We start from the raw sequence: 23,295 nt of genomic DNA, 5'->3' as shown, positions 1-23,295 counted from the left end.
TATGCTTATAAAACCTACAAAGAATCCAAGTAAAGTAGACCTTGACAACCATTTGCTTGGTCTCGTTCCTTTCTCTCGCCCATCTCTTTCAGGCACGGTCCCCCTTGACCCCCACGAGTAACAGAAGGTCCCGTGGGCCGGGACAGTCTGGCCATGTATTTTGGTAGTTACAAACAAGATTTGGAGAGGGTACTGATGGCATCTAGTGGGTAGTGGCCAGTGTGCTGCCAAACGGCCCACAGCGCACAGGACGGCCCTTACGTTGAAAGATTATCTGACCCCAAATGTCAGTGATACTAAGGTTGAGAAACTATGCTCTGGAGGTCAAGTCAGTTGGCCATTTTTTCCATCCCTTGTTGAAACACTTTGATTTAAAGTATTACGTCTTGGTTGGGCGCAGTGGCTCATGCCTGTAATCCTAGCACTCTGGGAGGCCGAGGAGGGGGATTGCTCAAGGTCAGGAGTTTGAAACCAGCCTGAGCAAGAGTGAGACCCCGTGTCCACTATAAATAGAATGAAATTAATTGGGCAACTAAAAATATATAGAAAATTAGCTGGGCATGGTGGTGCATGCCTGTAGTTCCAGCTACTCAAGAGGCTGAGGCAGAAGGATTGCTTGAACCTGGGAGTTTGAGGTTGCTGTGAGCTAGGCTGACGCCATGCACTCTAGCCAGGGCAACAGAGTGAGACTATGTCTCAAAAAAAAAAAAAAAAAAAAGCATTACGTCTTGATTCTTTTTTCAAGATAATGTCCAGTAATCGCTGAAAATGATGTGTTTTCCAATCACCTTGCTCAAGAATAAACCTGTAATATTTGCAAAATAGATAACCTTAGTTGTCACTCAAAATGTAAACTGTCAGAAGGGATAAGAGATTAACTGATCTCACCGCCAACTTTTACAGTGTCATTATTCTCCCTTCTAACTACCTCCTCCATATCCTTGCTGACGAAGATGTTTTAAAATGGAAGACAATTAGAGGCTTTTTGTTTATGAAAAATGAAGTGTTCAGGCACAAAAGAATCCACAGTAGACCTCTTACAGGATGTTTAAAACATCCTTTCATTAAAAGATTTTCTTAAGCGGCTGTTTGTCCCTTAATAGGAAGTCCTGTTGTTGCTACTGTTGTTTTCATACATAAACACCAGCATCTGTAGATTTTCAGGATGTTCTTTAGAATTTCACACCACTTGACTTCATGTTGGGTTGCCTCAGATGATTTTTCAATCTTAGAATCACATTACATAAAAACATACCTTTAAATATATTATAAAAGCCATTGTAAACTGGCAGACAGAGAACCGGATCCTATTCACTGGTGAGTTTTGTTTGGCTAGGGTGGAATTTAAATCTTTTAAAAATAGTTGTCAATAATTTTGAAAATTAGTAGCTTGCTCATAAGAATCTAGATTTTTTTTTCTTTTCTTTTCTTTTCTTTTCTGAAAAATGGGAAGATCTAGCTTTTGGAGCCAGCATTCCTCCATGGCGATAGTCTATTTCAAGAGAGAAGTAGCTGCATGGTTTAGACAGCACAGGTGCCCACCAGCTTGGTCTAGTTTCCACCCAGCCTGTCTGGCACCTGTCCATATGTTCCTTGCAGTCATTTGAGTTTGCAGCCCCTGTTCTGTTGCAATTTGATTTCTGCAACTGCAAATGTTTGGTAGGAAATAGAACCCAATCTTTGTTGCATAAACTAATTTAGCAACTCATATGAGAAGGAGTCAAGGCCGTTTCTGAGGATGGTAGGAAATGTGCTGAGAGTAGAGACTGAGCTGCAACTGGATGGAAGGGAAGGGGTCCAGGAAAGAGGCTCACTTTAAAGTGAAAACAGATTCAGAGACTCCAAGCAGTTTCCTGGTATCATCTCCACGGAGAAATCTGGACTTTGGTGAAAAGAGGACAGACCAGGTAGTAAAAATGAAGAAAACTCAATTACATTTATGAACATGTCAGAGGCTCTCTGCCACTGAATTGGTCTATGTACCATCTTTGCCCCAAGTGTGAGTTCCTAGTCCCAGCCTGTGATCTTGGGGAGTCACCACAATTAGAAATGGAACCGAGGAAGAGCCTCACGAGGTAGGAATCTGTCCCAGGAGGTGGTGTTATATAATGCATGGAAATCAGGACGCAAGGCAAAGTGGAGGAAAATGCACACCCAGATTCAAAGACAAGGGGTATCAGATACAAGTTTTGGGATTAAAAGCTTAGGACCCAAGCCAAGGTGAAAGGACAGGCTGAAAAAGATATAGGATAGGTGAGAACAGTAAGATGACAGCTACTGGCCTGTGCATTCCTTTCTGAGTTGGCCTAATCTAGAAGACCGTGGGTCAGTCAACTTGTTCCTCTGCCTGTAGTGGTCTGAAGTCTACACTCTGGTCAGTGTGCATCTGATGGTGCCTGACTCCCTTGTTGGCGACAGCAATTTCTTGTGGCCATTGAACTCTGACAGACCATTTCTCCAGTCACTCAAGGTCTGGATAAGAGCCTGGGATGGTCTGGCTCTACAGAGCTCCAGGACACTGTCCCCTCTCCTTGCCCCTAAACAAGACAAGATAAAGTCTTTATGCTGCCACTTCTGCCTGGACTCTAAAATTATGGAGGTGAGAAAAAATTCTCAGGGTTGAGGGGTAGAGTTGGGGGAGGTGAGAGAATGGACTGTTTGGAGGGTATTTAAGCCTTATCTGATGAGGAGGAAAGAAGAAAGACTGGAAAGACAAATGTTTGAGGAAGGAAAAAAGTAAAAACATATTAAAATTGTTGCTGGAAGCAATCCTAGGAAAACACTATACACTAGGCTTGGCTTTCCTTGTGTGATATGTGTAGAGTGGCCATATGATTTACCATCGAACCTGGACTCTTCTAAGAATAAACGTGGGAGCTATACATTTTTTTCCAAGAAAACAGCATGACCTGGGACACTGACCACAGCAAACCAGGACATCAGGTCTCCCTAGTTAGGGTCAAAGTAAGGAAGCATTAGATTCACAGCCCCAGGCTACTAACTAAATTGTGGAGGCTTGGAGGCCTGGGGTGTAATCAATTGTATTGTAATGTTAAAATCGAAGGCCCAAACTTGGTTAGGATGATGAGGAGAGTGCTTCTCATCTCTCACTGAGCATTGAAAATGCCCAAGGACTTAAATAAAGTTACAGATGTCCAGGAATTCAATTTGAACTATTCTGGATTAGAACTAAACAAGAGTTTTTTTTGTTTGTTTGTTTGTTTTTTAACTGCCAGTGACTCTAATGTGTGACCTACCCAGAACTCTACAGCTTCTCCCAGGCTTCTGAGAGACTATACCTCCTCTTCCCTTTCCCCTTTATTGGCCTTGCTGACAAAGTGTTGGGCGCATCCTGCAACCAGGGAAGTTCCTCCCTGCTTTCTGAACCCCCACAATTCTGGGGCAAGAGGAGGAGGGGCTGCAGTAGAGTGAGCTTGCATATTTCAGCTGAGAATATGTATTCCTTGCTGAAGACAAGTGGATATTGAAAACAAACAAACAAACAAAACCCTCCTGTAAACCATGTCTGTAACAGGAAGATTTAAGAAGTCATGCTTGGGTTAGTACTTTATGGCTACCTAGAGCCACACAGGCACATTTATTAAATTGGTTGCTGCACCTATTTAGTTTTCAGAGATAGACCTTAAAGATTTAATTCAGACCAGATCCGGTGAGTTCAGGGTGGTATGGCATTCTACTAAGTGAAGTATCTCAAGAATGGAAAAACCAGCACCACATGGACTCACCAGCAAATTGGTATTAATGGATCAACACCTAAGTGGACATACAGGAGTAACATTTATTGGGTGTCAGGAGGGTGGGAGGAGAGGGGTATATACAACCACAAGGAGTAAGATGTGCAACATTTGGGGGATGGACATGCTTGAGGCTCTTACTCTAGGGGGGAGGAGGGCATGGGCAATATAAGTAACCTTGACACTCGTACCCCCATAATACGCTAAAAGAAGAAAAGAAAAAAAAAGATTTAAATCAACCCAAATTTATGGAGCATCTGCCAGGGCTAGGGTGCTAGGGACTGCCACAGTGGCTGTTGCATTACAGAGAAGTTCAGGACAGCCTTCACTTTCAAATTTTGAGTCCAGTGGGGAAAGAAACACACAGAACCCGAGAGAGAGAGAGAGAGAGAGAGAGAGAGAGAGAGAGAGAGAGAGAGAGAGAGAGAGCTGGGCAGCTTGGAGCTGCTCTTATTCACAGTGTCACATGGCTCCACAGCCGGTGGAAACACCAGTCCCACAGGATAAATTAATGAGAGCATTTTAAATCCTCATTGCAGCCTCTCAGAAAATCACCAAGGGTTTATATAACTCTCAGCAAGGTTTCTTGGAATCTTCTTGGCTTCTCTCACTCGGTATTCTTCCCTCTTCTCTCTCTGAATCTGTTTTGCCTCAACCCTTATGAGTAACTCAGTATTTCAATTCATCTCCAATCTCAGTATCTCCCACAGCTCACCAAGGTAGCGTTTGCTGCTTCCTTTCTCTCTCTCCACTCTCCCAAACTCTTGATTTCTAACGCTGCCTCCTGTAAACCTTTTCTCCCCTCCTCCTCCTCCTCCTCCTGGGATTGGTTTCCAGGGCCAGGACTCCATTCCCTTTAAGATGTAAATCCAGCAGCTCAGCTCTTATTCTAATCACCAGGACAAAAGGCCAGGCCTGGAGCTGCCCAAGCAGCTAGGCTGCTTCTTAGAAGCCTAGAGGTGGAAGGGGTGCAGGGAGGGGATGTTATAACTACTCAAAAATTGACGTATTTGCTCTCTGACTCATGTATATACACCAGCATAACTACGTGGAGGGCCGTGGATGTCACGAATTATCATGGAAGTATTCAGGAATGATTTTGAGTGAGAATGATAGTATGATATAGAAATAAATGCCAGGTGAATGCCTCTAAATCAAATTTTATTACTGAACCGCTTTGCAGTATAAAATTTTGGCCGAAAGAACTAAAACGGACTTTCAACATCCCACTGCTGTTAATTTTTCACATTAACAAAATGGAAACTATTGTCTATTGTTCTAATAAGGGTCAGATGTGGAGAGGTATGCACAAACTCTTTAAAAGAAAGTTAAAACATATTACCTTTTAGGTCCATGTGAATAATATAACGTGAAATATAAAAGTTTGCAAAATTTTTTCTTGTTTCTATTCCTTATTAATCTGGGCATTCCTGGATAGAATGGATTGTCTGTTATACATTGTATTAATAACTATAGTACCTAGTACAGTGCCTAAAATATGAGAGGGTGTCATTAATAAATAAATAATACAAGCTGGTATTAACTGAGCATTTACTAAGTTCCTGGCATTGTGCTATAACCACAGTATCACAGTCTCCTAGATTTTTGCCATTGATGTTGTTCATAGAAAGGATTATTCCAGTATAAGATCTTTTGAGGCTTACCTCTTCTAGTTCTTGAAGATTCTTTTTCTGTTGCTTTTTTCTCTTCCTCCCCTCTCCCTCACTCTACCCCTCCTTTCTTACCTTCCTACCTTTCTTTCTTCCTTCCTTTCCTGTATAGTACTTAAATATTTAGATCGGCACCACCCAATAGAAATATAATGCTAGCCACAAATGCAAGCAACACAATTTTAATTTTTCTAGTAGCCACATTAAAAAAGTAAAAAGAAAGAGATGAAATTCATTTTAATAATATATTTCATTTAACTCAATATAGTCAACCCTCCATATCCACAGGTTCAGCATCCTTGGATTCAACCAACCATGGATCTGAAATACATTTTAAAAATAAAATAAAAAATAATAATAATAATTTTTAGCTTTGTTAGAGTGAAGCAAAGAAAGAAAAAAAGAAAAAAACCCAACACAACAATAAAAATAATACAAATAAAAATAATGCAGTATAACAACTACTTCCATAGCATTTACATTGTGTTAGTTATTGTAAGTAATCTAGAGATGATTGAAGTGTAGGGAGGGATGTGCATAAGTTATATGCAAACACTGCACCATTTTATATAAGGGACTTCTGAATATCTGTGAATTTTTGTATTTGTGGGGGGCCTAATACAAAGTCCCTGGGAATACTGAGGATCAACTGTGTATACAAAATATTTTCACTTCAACGTGTAATCAATATGAAAAGAATGTTTTTTGTTTGTTTGTTGAGACAAAGTCTCTATTGCCCAGACTAGAGTGCCGCGGCATCAGCCTAGCTCACAGCAACCTCAAACTCGAGAGATCCTTCTGCCTCAGCCTCCTGAGGAGCTGATACCATAGGCCCACGCCACCATACTAGCTAATTTTTTCTATTTTTTTTTTTTTTTAGTAGAGATGGGGGTCTCACTCTCACTCAGGCTGGTCTCGAACTCCTGACCTCAAGACATCCTCAGGCTTTAGCCTCTCAAAGTGCTAGGATTACAGGCGTGAGCCACCCACCATGCCTGGCCTATGAAAAGAATGTTAATGAGAGAATATGCAGTCTTCTTTTCACACTGAGTTTTGAAAATCTGATGTGTATTTTATATGTTCAACATATCTCAATTGAAAATAGCCATATTTCAAATGCCCAGTAGTCATATGTGGCTAATGGCTATTGTATTGGACAACACAGTTTTAGGCCGTCTAAGTTAGAGATCAAAATTGCTAACCAGTCATTCCAAGACATTTTCTGAATAATCCATCTTTTCCTTACTTATATTCAAAACGACCCATTTATTTATATATTGATATCTTATATGTATGCATGGCATTCAATACACATTGGTAGATTGAGTGAATGATAGAATGACATGATTTATATTAGAAGAATAAGATACTGAAGTACTTGAGTGAGAGGGAAGACATAACATTAATAATATGTACAGTTTTGAACATGTATGGCATCCCTGACATTAGACCAGTTATTTGACAATTATTATCTCATGCACTTTTCACAGCATATTTTATAAGGTTGAGATGATTAGCTTCACTTATACAAAGAAATTGAGGCTTAGTAATATTTAGTAACTTGCTCAAGGTTAGAATCCTGGTGAGCAGCAGAACCAGATTTGAAGCTACATTTGTCTGATTCTAGACTAAACTCTTCATCACACCATACTGTCTTTGTAAGATAAGACCACGAGGCTAAAGAAATAGCAAAGAGAATATGCATTCGTTCTACCAAGTTAGAAAAAAGACCATTGCTTACTATAGTTGCTGAAATTTTTCTCTCATGGAGAGTTGCAAATATTTTTTTATTGTTTCCACAATTTTTTCAGTTTGTTTCCAGAACATTTAGTGAAAGATTATTTAGAAAATTATTTTATATTTGCTTAAAGAGAGAGGGAGAATATATAACCTATATTTTATGGTGCAAAATGAAAACAATATGTGATTAAATAGGTTCACAAAGATATTAGCAGTAGAACCAAGAAGTTACCATTATTACATTGCTCTTCTGAACCTCTTCTAATCACTAAAAATGTCCTCGTTAGATTGAGGTTACAAACGAGGTTGCTAAATTAGGTAAGTCTCTTCTTTACCTATTCTGTAAGGTAGGCTGCCTGTTGAAAGTCAGAAAATAATGCATTCCTGTGCATATGTAATTGTACAGATAATTGCCTCTATCATTTAAAAATATCATTTGCCAAAATGGTGTGTATGATTAATTATGTACATTTATCACTTGAGTCAGCTCGGCTACATTATAAAATCCTTTCCTTGAGCTCATGCATCTTTCCTTCCTTCTTGTTTCTTCCACTGTGAGTCATTTAGTAATTCAAATTTTTTTGTTATTCCTTAAGCCATAATTCACCTACACCAGCAACTAAGTTGCCTTCTGGCTGCAGAGGGGTTGCTTTTTGACTTTGGATATCAAGGAACAAGGGTGATGTTTCAAATCTCCCCTCTGGTTTCATGGATTCTCCTAAAACTGAAATCCTAGGAAAAGGACCATGTACGGATGAATATCCATGCATCTCTAGTATCATTTCTTCAGCCCCAAACTGTACATTGTTGGGCTTCAAAGTCAAATGTACCAAGGAAAGAAGAAGAAGAGGAAAAACAAACAAACAAAAACTAATGAATTAACAGCATAAAAGTATATAGTAATCCTGAAATCCTGACTTGTGGAACTTACCTGGTGTGAATGTAATGTAACTGCAAGTAGTAGCCTAGAGGACAGCCTAAGTCTTTAACCTAAGGTCCCTGGTGGTCTCTCGCTTCTGCCCTGCCCCGGAATCTCATAAGAACATCTGGAATAATCCGGTTGAGCCTACGACCTATCTTCAGCTCTGAATCCTCCACTCTTTTCCTGTCTTTCTGGACTTGAAGTAAAAGTCTCAGCTTTGACAAAGGCTTATGATGTCTAAAAGACCTACCCTTGCTGCCCCAAGATGACATTTCCCTCTGCCTGTCCCCACACTGGCCCTCCTCAGCCACTGTGTCCTCTCTCTGGTCCCCCCAGAGCACCTGTGCCTGCTGTTCCCTCTGCCTGGACCATACTTCTGTCCCCCCTATTAGCACGGCTGCTCCCTCACCTCTCTGAGGTGTTTGTGCAAATGTCATCTTCTCAGCAAGGCTTCCCTGGCCTCTGTCCTTAAGATTGCAACCCCCTCCCCCATCAGAGAATGCCGACCCCCATTCTCTGCATGATCTTTTCCCCTTTGCATATATTACTCTTTAATATGCCATATATTTTTCCTATTCATCTTGTGTATTAATTTCTCCCTCCTTACTAGAAAGTAAGCACCATGGGTGCAGGGATTTTAATCTGGTTCACTGATGAATTCCCAGCACCTGGAACAGTACCTGGCTCATCATAGGTGCTCAGTAAGTGTTTGTTGATTGAATGAATGATGGCATCATCTATTTTTATTTGTTGAATTTGGTGACTCTGCTCTCCAGCGTAGAAAAGATAGTTACTGATAGCCCAAAACCTATATCCATATAGCTCAAAGTCCCAAAAGAGGACAGGGCATCTCAATCCCAGCTCCTTTACAAATCTCAACAAGGACCCTGAGTGTCCTGCTTCAGTCACATACTCTTCCCTGTAGTGGTGACAGGGCTGCGGTGGTGTTGGAGGGTGGTAGGTAACGGCAATGGATAGCTTCACCAGGATCAGAAAGATGGGAGAAGGAAAGGTTCACCGACATAAGGATCTTAGGCAGGTGGGCAGCATTAGTTCCCTATTGGATGCAGTATTTTTGTAGTAAATTGCATTTTATAATTGTCTGTGACACTTGCTAGACTGTAAGAGAAGCTCTGTGAGGTCAGGGACCAGCTTGGTCGTGCCTACCACTATATCCTCAAAGCATGGTGCATATTAGAATAAATTTATTCTCAATAAATTTATGAAAGAATAAATAATTTTATATTTATGAATGGATAGATGAATGAATGAATAGCAAGCAACACAGAAGGCAAATTATTAACAGGTTGTTTGATGGCATCAATACAAGGTGGCGTGTTACGTGACTTAAATATTTACTAGTATTCTGCTGAAACATCCGGTTGGATCTGTTCATAGTTTGAATTTACCTGTCAGCCTGACCAAGCACCCCCTCCTTAGAGTACTCAGGAATTAAAACTGTGAATCTGCCTCAGGTAATTTTGTTTTCTTTGTTCCATTTCTGATTGGCCCCTTAGAGGTGGCCACATTCCTTCCTTTGAAATGGAAAGACCTTGGGTTAGGTCTGGGTCCAGGTTACCAGTACTTTTTGAAGGTTGGTTTTGTATCTCCCTGCTGGGGTGCATTGTGTGGCGCTTCTTTGCTTAAACTTTCTGAGGAAAATCTTTCCTTTCCAAATCTTGGAGAGGCACTTAACTGTCCCTCCCTCTTATCCCCACTGCCTTTTGTATAACCCTGAGATCTGGCTCCCAAAAGCAACTGCAAGAGAACACACGATGTAGAGCACTAGCACACTCGTCCATTTATTCATCCATTCAATACATAAGTATAGAGTGCCCGCTGCATGTGTTCGACTCTGAGCTTTGGAGAGAGAACCGAGAGCAACTGAACTAGAGGGGAGGCAGATGAAATCGCCACACAAATATACAATTTCCATCAGGGCACAGGTGGTGTAAAGAAAAGGACCTCACTTCCACGTGATTATTTAGAGGAGTCCTTGGTTTATTCCATGGGATCAGAAGAGTTAGCCGCAGGAAGTGACCTCTGAGCTGAGATTTGAAGAATGAATGCAAGTTAAACAGGCAGGGGCCTCAATGTTTCAGGCAGAGGGGGAAGCATAAGCAAAGACTGAGAGACAGGGAGATCCACGGCTTCTCTGAGACATGGCAGAAGGCCGGAGTGATAGCAGTCACCGAGTGTGTGTGGGATTCTATGAGACGAAGTCAGAGAGGAAGGTAGGGATCAGCTTACACAGGGCTTGGTAGTCATATGAAGGATTTTAACGTTATTTTGAGAGGTCTGGGGAGCCATTTAAATGGTGGAGAGTGACGTCAGGATTTCTCTTGGGAATAGAATACTCCAGTGGCAGGAGGGAGTAGACATTGGCCAGAGGGAAGAGTAGATGACTGAGACAAATTAGGAGACAACTTGATATAGAAATGAGAATTTGGGGAACTAATGTCTACATTTCTTGACAGAATACTGAGCCCTCTGCTTTATCAAGTCTGTGAGCTAGAAGTTCTCATTTGGGAACTGGTGGAGGGCTGTATCTTGTCCTTGGCATGCTGGAGAGCAGTACTGCCTGGAAGGGGGTGGCCAGGTCTGTTAGATAGATAGATGTACTTTCTGGCCTTGCTGTCTGTCAGGTATCACAGTACAGTCATGAGGAACAGTCACGGAGAAGGCTGGGAAAGAAGGAAGACCTGGTAGCAGCAAACAGTAAGTCCTGGAACTGAAGCTTGGGAGACAGCCCCAAAGAGACTATAATTGGAGCTTTGAGTGTGGATGTGATTGTTAAAGAAGATCATGTTAGTAAAGAAGAAAAAAAAAGGTCTAAAGAGAGATGTTAGAGGCAAGTACCCTCAAAGACCCTCAACTCCCCTATGACTCATCCTACACACGGACTTCGCCCTGGAAAATTCCAGCTATAGCTCCGAGAAGAATGCAGTCCATGACGTGCTGACCACGGGATGCTCCAGGGTGTGCTGACTGCAATTGTTCCCGACCACCTGCCAGGTTGGAGATGAGTAACCAGTCAAAAACAGGATACCGATAAGACGCTGATTGGGGCTGATTAACCCAGACCCAAGCCTCATCGTCACCCCACTCTATTTTTTGTTTCTACTTCCTTGTTTCTGTATGCTTATAAAACCTACTAAGAATCTAAGTAAAGCAGACCTTGACAACCATTTGCTTGTTCTCGTTCCTTTCTCTCGCCCATCTCTTTCAGGCAAGGTCCCCCTTGACCCCCGAGAATAACAGAAGGTCCCGCGGGTCGGGACAGAGAGACACTCATATTTAAGGAATGGGCGTTATGTATTTATTTATTCATTCCACAAATACTTATGTGCCTGGCACTGGGCTATGAGTTATAGATGAGGTGGCAGAAGAGACTAGTTGGAGATAAAAGAGAACTCTGCAAATGTGAAGTAGCAAATGCCAAAGGATAAGAAAGATTCAAGACAGAAGGGTAGCCAATGGTTCAGCTGCTGCAGAGGAAGAAAGTGCAATGAATGCTGGAAAGCTGACTTTGAATTTGTGGGTTAGACTCGACCCTAGATGGCAAACATTAGAAACTGAAACCTGGACTAGTAAACTGACCTAAGGGACTGCACATAAAGGACACTGACAAAACCCTCTCCCATTTAAACACTTTTTTTTTTTTCAGAATGTGCCCATGTTTTTTTTTTTTTTAATTTTTTTAATTTTAGCGTATTATGGGGGTACAAGTGTTAAGGTTACTTATATTGCCCATGCCCCCTCCCCCCTCGAGTAAGAGCTTCAAGCATGTCCATCCCCCAAACGTTGCACATCTTACTCATTGTGGTTGTATATAGCCATCCCCTCCTCCCCCCTCCCACCCTCCCAACACCCGATAAATGCTACTCCTATATGTCCACTTAGGTGTTGATCCGTTAATACCAATTTGCTGGTGAGTACATGTGGTGCTGGTTTTTCCATTCTTGATATACTTCACTTAGTAGAATGGGTTCCAGCTGTATCCAGGAATATACAAGAGGTGCTATATCACCATTGTTTCTTAAAGCTGAGTAGGACTCCATGGTATACATATACCACATTTTATTAATCCACTCATGAATTGATGGGCACTTGGGTTGTTTCCATAGCTTTGCAATTGTGAATTGTGCTGCTATAAACATTTGAGTGCAGGTGTCTTTTTTATAAAGTGACTTTTGATCTTTTGGGTAGATGCCCAGTAGTGAAATTGCTGGATCAAATGGTAGATCTACTTGTATCACTTTGAGGTATCTCCATATTGCTTTCCACAGAGGAAACACTTTTAATTATAGAAGATGAGACTTGACGTATAAAATTTCACTTTATATCTCACTTCCTTGAAACACATCTATTCCATCCACAGAAAGAGAGCTGTACTTCCCCAGGCCTGCCATGGTTGTCAGCCAAGAGCAGAAATGTTGTAATTTGAAGTTGACAGCAAGATGACCCTTCCAGGGTCACTATGGTTTCTGTCTCATGGCAGATCTTTCTGCTGAAATATGGAGGTGCCATGATGTTAAATCAATAGTAGTGAGTGATGCAGAGATTTGAGATGAAGCTAAACATAGCTTCCTTTGATTTTACCGTTTCATTTTTCTTGCTGGACACCACTTTAGAAGAAGAATCACCTCTGGATAAATCATTTGCTCAGGTTTGCTACTCTAACCAAATGACATTATCCAAAGTGGATCAGAAAGGCCTAAATGTTAATTGTATTCATTGAGAGTTCCATGTAAGGCTTTTGTTGAAGAAAAAGACTCCTCGTGAAATGTACAAAGTAGCAGAAACAAATATTTCTATTAGAAATACTCAGAGAGTTGTGATTGCCAGTTACAGATTTAACACCAAATAATCCAGTAATGAAAATTGAATTTGTGAAAGAATAACATGTGAGCTGAATAATATTCAAATTTTTATTTCCACTAATTGAAGAAGATGTCTGTGTTATCTGTTGCTATATAACATACCACCCCAAAACATAGGGGCTTAAAATGAGAACCATTTATTTATTTAGCTCAGGATTCTGTGGGTTGGCAGTTTAGGCTGGGCTCAGTTGTACAGTTCTTCTAGTCTCAACTGGGCTTTCTCATGTATCTGTATGCAGCTGTCAGTCATCTATGTAGCCTAGCTTCTAGGGATTGGCTTGGACAACAGGGGTGACTAGACTAGTCATCTCTCATTAACCAGAAGCCTAGCTTGGGCTTGTCCACATGGTAACGGGGCAGGACTCCTAGAGAAAGAGTGGAAGCTTGAAGACCTTGTGAGGCATGGCTCAGAACTGGTATGACATTGCTTTTGCCGCATTCTGTTAACCAAAGCAAGTCACAAGGTGAGCTCAGATTCAACGTGAAAAAATAAACTCTACTGATGGAGAGTGGAGAGAATAACTGCAGAATTACACTGTAGGGAGGCCATTTGGGCCATTTTGCTATCTACCACAGATGGTGCATCATTTTTATCCTGTTTGATTTTTCGTGTTGGTAGATAAAATGTGCAATATTTGTACATTAGCTTTGGAAGGGAAAATATTTTTATTCTTTTCCTCGATGGCAGTTACAAACTAGGACCTCCCTTAAAGCAACCAGTGAGGATGGGATTGTGTTAACGGAATCATTTTCTACTTCAGTTTTTGTTTCTGTAAGGAAAACCCCCATGTTTTCGGTGGCTGTTAGTCCAGGTCTGTGTGACATAACCAATCACAGACAAAGCACAATTTCTTAATGGCAAGATGCACTATCTAGCTGCTGGCCTGGTAATCTTGTATAAAAATTTCAGAATTGCCATTGGGAAAAGAACATTTACTTGACAAATGGTGCTATTTCCATTTTTGTCTGCCCAATTTTAAACTCTCTCTTATTAAAATGGCAAATTCAGGCCCCAGAATATATTGAACAAGGGAAATATGTAACCAGAAGATACACACTTCCCCAACTCACTTTGTGACATGTAGACTTCTTATGGATGCAAGGACATTTCATGGAAAAGGAGTTTTTAAATTATTTTGTATGCATATAAAGAAAATAAAACTTTCTGATGCCTTGGCTCAAACTGAATAGGATCTCACTTAATAGCCCATGTAGTACTTTAAGATGATTTATTATTATGCTAATATTGCAATGTAATATTTATTAAGCATTGGAAGTGTGCAGAATACTAGATAGCCCACATAAAAGATCCTGATGGATTTCAAGGAAAAGGGCTAAGAAATGCACTCTCCTAATCCACAGGAAAAGAGAGTAATTCAGAATCTAGCTGAACCAATAAATCCTATTTAATTTAGCATACATCACATGCCAGAAAAAGGGAGATTAATGGAAATGGAGAGTGATAATCTCTGATTAAAAGGTAGTCATTTTAAGAGCACACTTTCCTCCCCACACTTGAGTTTAGAAGGAGTCAATTCAGTAAAATATTTCTCATTTTAAAAAAGTTTTGGCCAATAATCCTCTGCATTATTATCTGACTTTCTAAGATCATAAGTTACAGTGCTTTCTATAGAGACCAGCTTTATAACTATTTTCCCAAACTACAAGATAAAATGCTTTAAAAAAATTATACCTTAACTGTAACTTTACAGCATCACAATAAAATTTACAGTGTTGGCATAAGGTATATGGAAGTCTCAGACTTGAGTTATAAATCTGCAGTAGGAGGACAATTTTTCTTAAAAATTAATAGTGTATTTTAAAAGACCATTTCTACTGTAGCCAAGTAAAATGGAAAAAAAAGTTGAGACAATTATTTAGATGACTAAGGCAAAAAAAAAAAAAAAAATCCAGACTCAAAAAATACCAACACCAAAATTCCTTTAAAGAAGTCTTTTATCTAAAATAAAATGCACATAATTTGAGGAAATAATATCTTAGTTTTTCATAATTCTACTCTTTACTTGGCTTAGCTAGTTTAGATCTAGGGGGAAGAAAAGTAAAGCCAAAGCTAAAAAAGGGGCCCAGAAACAGCATTTCCTAATTTATATAATCATGCTTACTGACTAAGGGTTGTATCTTCTATTCATCTTTAAATAGAATTCTCACAGAAGTTGATGAAAATCTTTGGTGAAAATTGAGTGAAAAGTAAGTGTTCTCGCTCTTTCTCTCTCCCCCCTCCCTTCTCTCCCTCTCTGTCTATACACTAATATATATATATATATATATATGTATAAAATACATATATATGAGTGTATGTGTGTATATATATATATGTTATATATGTATGTGTATCAAAAAAAATTTTTTTAAATGTACTAGCTTTTTGGGATGGTCTCCAGGCAAGAAAAAGAATACAAAAATGCATGATTATATGCTTTTTTGAGTGACAGTAGTGGAGCTGGTGGGAGAAAAATATCCTAATTATTAGTTTCAATATGGAAAAAAGTATAAATTAACTTTATTTCTGAAAAGGCTACTTATATTCTCTTTTTTTTTTTTTTTTTTTTGAGACAGAGTCTCGCTTTGTTGCTCAGGCTAGAGTGAGTGCCATGGCGTCAGCCTAGCTCACAGCAACCTCAAACTCCTGGCTCAAGCGATCCTCCTGCCTCAGCCTCCCAAGTAGCTGGGACTACAGGCATGCGCCACCATGCCCGGCTAATTTTTTCTATATGTATTAGTTGGCCAATTAATTTCTTTCTATTTATAGTAGAGACGGGGTCTCACTCTTGCTCAGGCTGGTTTCGAACTCCTGACCTCGAGCAATCCACCCGCCTCAGCCTCCCAGAGAGCTAGGATTACAGGCGTGAGCCACCGCGCCCGGCTATATTCTCTTTATTTTAAGAAAAGTATCCTGTAGATGTCTATGATAAATAAAACACAAATGCAAACTTTTAATTTCTTGGTAATATATATTCATGGTAATATGTACTGTTTTGGTTTTTTTTGAGACAGAGTCTCACTCTGTTGTCCAGGCTAGAGTGAGTGCCGTGGCATCAGCCTAGCTCACAGCAACCTCAAACTCCTGGGCTCATGCAATCCTTCTGCCTTAGCCTCCTGTGTACCTGGGACTACAGGCATGTGCCACCATGCCTGGCTAATTTTTTCTGTATATATTAGTTGGCCAATTAATTTCTTTCTATTCATAGTAGAGACGGTGTCTCGCTCTTGCTCAGAGTGGTTTCGAACTCCTGACCTTGAGCAATCCACCCTCCTTAGCCTCCCAGAGAGCTAGGATTACAGGCGTGAGCCACTGCGCCCAGCAATATGTACTCTTTTAAGCAAGGAATATAGTGTATTATTTAATAATACACAAAGAACATTCTAGGACAGTATACTTTATACTAATTCATCTATTAGATTTGTAAAATGCAGATACATTTTATTTGGTAATTTTTATTTAAAATGTTGAAGAGGGAAATACAGAGCCATAGGCAGTATATACATGTTCAAATAGTAAAAGACAACATGAAAATTGCTTATCAGAATAAAATTACCTACTAATTTCATCTTTATGGTCAAAAACTGGTCAAATAACTCTATGCTATAAATTCTGAAATTTAGGTAATGAAGAGTGATGTGGAAATTGGTTTGATCAACCAGTCCCTATTTGCTTCTTTTAAAATTACATGTGAACACATACACATTTGTAATACACAGAAACATAACATATATTTACATATGTGCCTAATTATATGGTTTAGTTGTTTATGACCGCTAAATCTTCTGTATATTTAGGAAGTTTGCTATGTTGGTCTTATTTAAAGTATGTTTTGAAATGGGCAAAACAACAACAAATAGACTTAGTTCATACATTAAAACATTTTTAAATGCCTCTCTTGGAATATTGCAGCAACTTGCAAAACTGCTTCTGTATATCTGTAAACTTTAAGAGAAGGGATGGTGTGAAATAAATTCCAGCAAGGCCTAGGAAAGTAAGGGGCGAATGAGAAAGGGAGGAATATTCATGATGGAAGTTGGAGACCACAGGACTGAAAGTAGACACATAGTACTCTACTTAGTATGTTTTTTTCTTTAGGTTGCGTGCAGAAGAAACAACTAGATCAGAAATAAAAAAAGAAGTATTTCTTAAAGTCTCTGAAGAGAGAAGCTAACAAAGAGTTATTTCTAGATTCTGAGAAATTTCTTATAAAAATGGGTGGGGAAGGGAGAGTGCTTCATCAGTAACTTCAGTCTGTAGAGGCAGGACAGCCCAGTTACAGTTTGGTGATAGGATCTGGAATTAATGGAACTTCAGAATGTATTTTAAATGTTCTACAAAAATAGCAGGGTTAGCTAAAATTACTAACCAATAAGTTAGTAATCTGTTTGAAAGTTTTATGTTTAATTATTATTTATTTAATCCTTGCTCTAGAGTTTATTTCCTTTATTATCTCTTCTAGATATTAATTCTAATTTTGTTTTAATTTCTTTTTTTTTTTTTTTTTTGAGACAGAGTCTCACTCTGTTGCCTGGGCTAGCGTGCCATGGAGTCAGCCTAGCTCACAGCAACCTCAAACTCCTGGGTTCAAGCAATCCTTCTGCCTCAGCCTCCCAAGTAGCAAGAACTACAGGCATGCGCCACCATGCCTGGCTAAGTTTTTCTATATATAGATTTAGTTGTCCAGCTCATTTCTTTCTATTTTTAGTAGAGATGGGGTCTTGTTCTAGTTCAGGCTGGTCTCGAACAAGCTGTTCAGGCTGTTCGAGACCAGCTGAGCTCAAACGATACACCCACCTTGGCCTCCCAGAGTGCTAGGATTACAGTCGTGAGCCACCGCGCCCAGCCCTAATTTAACAACTATGTTAAGACTTGCTTTGTTTGTGGACTGGAGGGTTTGATTCACCAGTTTATTTCATTTATTTGTCTAGACACCTGGCCCAATAGAACTCTACCTCTATCTGGTGGCAGCTAATTCAAATTAAAAACTAGTCCAAAAGGGAGATTAACTCATATTTAAAAGTTTTGCCACTGCAACCACATCTTAGAGATGGCACTCATAAATAATTTTGTGCCATGTAAAGATTACTTACAAAAACCACTTCCATTTAATAGAGAGGATTATGCAATCTAGTTCTCTAAAGTATCAACATCCTGGCTTTAATGGTTAGCTGGGATACTTTTCCAGATAAATAGATGCAGAATTTACTTTTGCCTGAAATAGTAAAGTAGTTTATTAATATTATTATTATTATTGTTTTTTGAGACAGAGTCTCACTTTGTTGCCCAGGCTAGAGTGAGTGCCATGGCGTCAGCCTAGCTCACAGCAACCTCAATCTCCTGAACTCAAGCAATCCTGCTGCCTCAGCCTCCCTAGTAGTGGAGACTACAGGCATGCGCCACTATGCCACCATGCCTGGCTAATTTTTTCTATATATATTTTAGTTGACCAATTAAGTTCTTTCTATTTATAGTAGAGACGGGGGTCTCGCTCTTGCTCAGGCTGGTTTTGAACTCCTGACCTCGAGCAATTTGCCTGCCTGGGCCTCCCAGAGTGCTAGGATTATAGGCGTGAGCCACCGAGCCCGGCCTAGTAATATTAATAAATTACCTGGATCAGTGTCTCTCAATCCTCTATATTTATTAGAAGTCTCTGGGAAGCTTTTAAAAATTGTAGATCCCAAGTCTCCACCCCTAATCCAACTAACACAGGGAGTAGGGCCCTGGCGTTATTCTTTTTGGAGATGTTCCCTAGGTGATTCTAATTTGTAGCCAAGGTTAGAACACTGATCTAGGTAGTTCAAAGTCAAAAAGTTAAATAATTAGATAAACAAATCCCTATTTGTGTTTTAATTTGAGGCATATAGATTATTGCTTCAATGGCGCTCTTGTTTTAAAACCACCAGTGCACTCGGTTGCTTACCTTTAAATCAAATCCTTTTTAGAATGTCAGATAAACCCCTTTACATTTCATTACCAACCTATTTTTCAGATCTCAGCTCCCTACAACACTGTTTTGGTCTCATCAAACTCAAAGCATGTGAACATTCCCTGAACTTTTATCCCCTCCATGTTTTTACCTTCTTGCTATTTTCTTTCTGTCCATACCGGAACCTCCTCCTATATTTGGCAAAACTCTACTTATTCTTTAAAGGCCAGCTGAAAAGTCCTTGCATCTGTGATACTAGGCTAATCATAATGTAATTATTTTATACAATGCTGATTTGTATAAATTTAAATCATGACTGTTTTCTTGAAGAGACAAAGTCACGCTATCAAGCAATAAGTGTACAGTTAATAATACTTCTCTTCAAACTACGTTCAAGTAGAGCAGGTCCTGGAACAACGTCATTTTGTTCATCATTTCGTCATAATATTGATGAGAAAAAAAATGGATTTCCAGCCTGGGCCACCATCTGTGTGGATTTTGCATGTTCTTCCCATGTCTACATGGGTTTTCCCTGAGTACTCCAGTTTCCTCCTACATCCCTGCCTGCATGGTCCCAGTCTGAGTGAACGTGTGTGTGAGTGTGTGTGTCTCTGTGTGTGTGTGTGTGTGTGTGAGTGTACCCTACAATGCATGGCCTCCTATCCAGGGCTGGTTCCCTTCTTGAGCCATGAGCTGCTGGGTAGGCTCCGGCTACCTGAGACCCTGAACTGGAATAATTGGGTCAATAACTACTTGTTTTTATTAAGCTCTCTTAAATGTATGTAGCGCTCACATTTATTCAATGTCTAATATTAGAAGTGTTTTGGCCTTTATCTGGAAGTTTGGCAGTGTTTTGTGACCAGAACTATGGCATAGGAACTTAACTCCTGTTCAATATAAATCAATCGGCCTGTGGGAAAATTGATTTCCATATCTGTCTTTTCACTTAAAGTCACAGTTTCCAAGAACCTATCAACAACGTTAAGCGAGGACCTACTGTATGTATCTATCATATCGCTGCCTAGTAACTCCAACATCAATAATTAGGTGTATTACCACATGAGTCATCTGATTTAGGATTATGAATCATTTCACATAGACATTTGAGTTATGCTCTGAACAGCTGCAAATTCCAACATCTTATTCCAACCCTGTGAATCATTGTAAGGAAGGCCAACAATGTATATATTACTTTTTTACTGCTTAAAATGGGGCTATTTAGGCTTTAAAAAATTAGAGATGTTTAAAATATTAGGACATCCATAGTCTTCTGAGATATTGAGTTTTCACATTTGGTTACAGTATTTGTTTCAAATGGGAAAGAAGTGGGTATCTTTTTTGTCCTTCCCCGATTTGGCTTTGATACTACAGGAAGCCAGCTTGCTAGCTCCCTGTTACCTGATAGTTCCCCGTGTAAATAGACTCTTCAATAAGGATCAGCATTTTCCCCAAGACAGGAGTCGTGAATTCTCTTCCTCCTAAAGATATATATATATATCTCTTAAAAGGGTCCAGAATATTTCCTGCAAAACTGCCTCTGTCATATGAGCACCTACTTAGAGCTACTATCAGAAAGGCTGAAGAAAGAAATCCATCTTTCCTGCAACAGAAGAAAGTAAACACACCCTAAAATAGGCCAAGAACTCAAACATCAGCAAGACTATAGACCAGGCGAAAAAGTAAATAATATTTTAACTGAAAATTTGATTTAAAAAATAAAAGTTAATTGGTTCTCTCAATTAACTTTTCGTACTGCTGGAGTTTTGTAAACTAGGAAGATGATAGAGGAGCATTTGTGTTGATAGTTTGAGTTTAAATCTTTAAAAACTCAGGCAGGTGGTTGATTTGTTAGGGTGGTTTGTCGAGGAGTTCATAATCATACAGATTGCAATTTATATCTAGTCACAGAACAGTGACTTTCCTAGAACAATTTCAGGACCTCTTCAGATAGGAAAAATTCCTGTAATTGAGAAACTACTCAGCTTTTAGGCCCATAACATTCAAGTAACCATGCCCGCAGGAATGGTTGCTTTCCCCTCAAGTCTTTATTGATCATGACCCTAGATTTTCCATCAAACTCAATCCGGCCTGAGCTGCAGGCAATACCCCTGCCGGGTGCGGACTGCAGGCCCACCACTGGAGGGCGTCTGGACGCTTCCAAACAGCTCCGAAGCGCCTGGAAATCCCGAGGACTGCAAAACGCAGGGAAAAGAACGTGATATTCGATTTTATTGGGCTAATACGTAAAAGGGAGGACAGGCAGGTTTGGAAGCAAAACTAAGCTGCCTTTTTTTTTTTCCTTTTCCCCCTTGGGAATCAGCGCTTCTCACGGGGGCAGCAAACTCCCCAGAGAGCTAGAGAGAGAAAAATACCGCGGCGCCCCGCAAGGGTGGGTCTCGGGGGCCCCGGCCCCGCAGCGGCCGGCGTCGGGCTGGCACGGGGGCGCTGCGCGACACGGGATGCATCCCCAGGCGCCAGGGCCGCCTCGCTGCCAGGTGATCGCGCTCCGGCGGGGCCGGGGACCTAGGCGCTGCAACCTGCCCTAGAAGCCCAGGAACGCGAGGCCTTTTCCAACAATAAACGAGCTCCTTCCCCTCCCACCCCCGCCCCTCCTCTCTCCCCGCGCCGCGTTGGTTCGAGGCATTTATTCTTTGGGGAGCGGCCAGTGAACCAACCTCAAGGTTGAAATGGCAAAGGTGTAAGGTATTTCCGATGGGCTCACCTGCCGCATTCGTTTGCTCCCTGTGGAAGGTTCGCACTGCATTGTAATCACTCCAAACTGACTTTTCTCATTTTTAAAAAAATGTGTTTATTTATTTATTTATTTTTTTTCAGAGCATCACTTTAAAGAAAACTCTTGCTTCCCGCTCGAGAACCTTTAAATCCCAGGTAGGAAGGCCGGGGTGGGGGTATAGGTGTCGAGAGGCACAGATTTCCAGCTAACCCAGCGCCAGGCGGTGCGCGCGGTGCAGACCCGGGCAGAGGTTTGCAAGAACACGCATTCGCTGAGGCTCCGCGCCAGCCTGTCTGCTGGGACTTCATGTCACCTGAGGGGCCACAGGGACAGATTTCGGCTCTCCAGCTACAGGGTGGGAACTGATTCTTTTAAAATCGAAAAGACCCTACTCCCAGGTAAAAAGATGTCAAATCATTGCTCAGCCCAGACGGAAATCGGCACCCAAAGGGTTACACGTGGCTGCCAGGCTGGGGCGGAGGAGAGGGCGCCTCGGCACTCCCAGTAATTCAATTAGTCAGGTTTCTGGAAGGTGGGGCGGCGGGGGGTGTGGGGGGTGCAGGAGGCGTGGGGAAGGGAGGAGATTAGGAAAACGCCTCTTTCTCGCGGAGCAAACCAATCTGGTTGGAGTAAAGAGAGAGGAAAAAAAAAAAAAAAAACCCGAGCTGTAAGCAAACAGCAGGCCGTTCCCTGACTGGCTGCTCCAATCACCCTCCACCCTTCCCAAGTAAACTGCATGGAGAAAAAAAAAAAAAAGGAGTCCACATGACCCGGCAGCGGCACAGGCTGGGCGCGGGCTGGCGGCGCCTCCCCCTGCTCGGGCCGGAGCTCACACCCGCGCTCCCGCCGCCCCGCGCCCCGCGCCCCGCAACACGCCCGGGCGGAGCCGCCCCCCGCCCACGTCCGCGTCCACGCGCGCGGCCTCGCGCTCCGCCGAGGCTGCCGCCGCCGCCGCCGGGTCGCCGCTGCTGTCGGCTTCACACGCAAGTCCTTAACGAGGGGGCGTGCCCGAGGAGATTTTTCCCATAAAGCATTTTTTCTCTCCTTTTTTTTTTTTTTTTTTCCTCTTTTGCAAAACTGACTTTTACCCCTTTCCACTTCTTGCCAGTCGTTCCAATCCCTCCAGGGCTGCTCGTGCTGCCGCCGCCGCTGCTGCTGCTGCTGCTGCTGCTGCACTCAAGTTTATTTATTTTCCCGCCTGGGTAGGGGTTTCAGGATTCGGTTGGTGGTTTTCACCTCTGTTGCTGCTGCGTCTAAGGAAGGAAAGAGGAGCAGCTGCGGGAGGATCGGGAAGGTTCTCTGATGTAGTCATCGGGGAGGTGCCACTCGCTCGTGCGCTCGCTTTTTTTTCTCTCTCTCTCTCTCTCTCTCTCTTCTCATTTGAAACTGATTGGTGCATCTCTACAAGTTGCTAGGCTTGGGGTCGGACCCGCTGGAGTCGCAGGGACACTTCTGAGAGCTCACTCCGGGCTTCGGGCACCGCGTGCGGGGGCTCAGTCTCGCTCAGTCTCGCTCCCGGAAGGCGATCGGAGATTGACATCAGCCCATCCAGGAGTTGGAGGGATCCATTTGAAAGTGATTGTTTCCCCTCCCGCTCCACAGCTGAACAGTTGAGTTGGCGTCGTCCTGCAGGTTTGGGCATCCCGGCTCTGCCTGGCTGG

This window comes from Microcebus murinus, chromosome 11 (assembly GCF_040939455.1).
Source record: "Microcebus murinus isolate Inina chromosome 11, M.murinus_Inina_mat1.0, whole genome shotgun sequence".
Lineage (NCBI taxonomy): Eukaryota > Metazoa > Chordata > Mammalia > Primates > Cheirogaleidae > Microcebus > Microcebus murinus.
The sequence above is the reverse complement of the archived record's forward strand: the minus strand, read 5'-3'. Positions refer to the sequence as shown.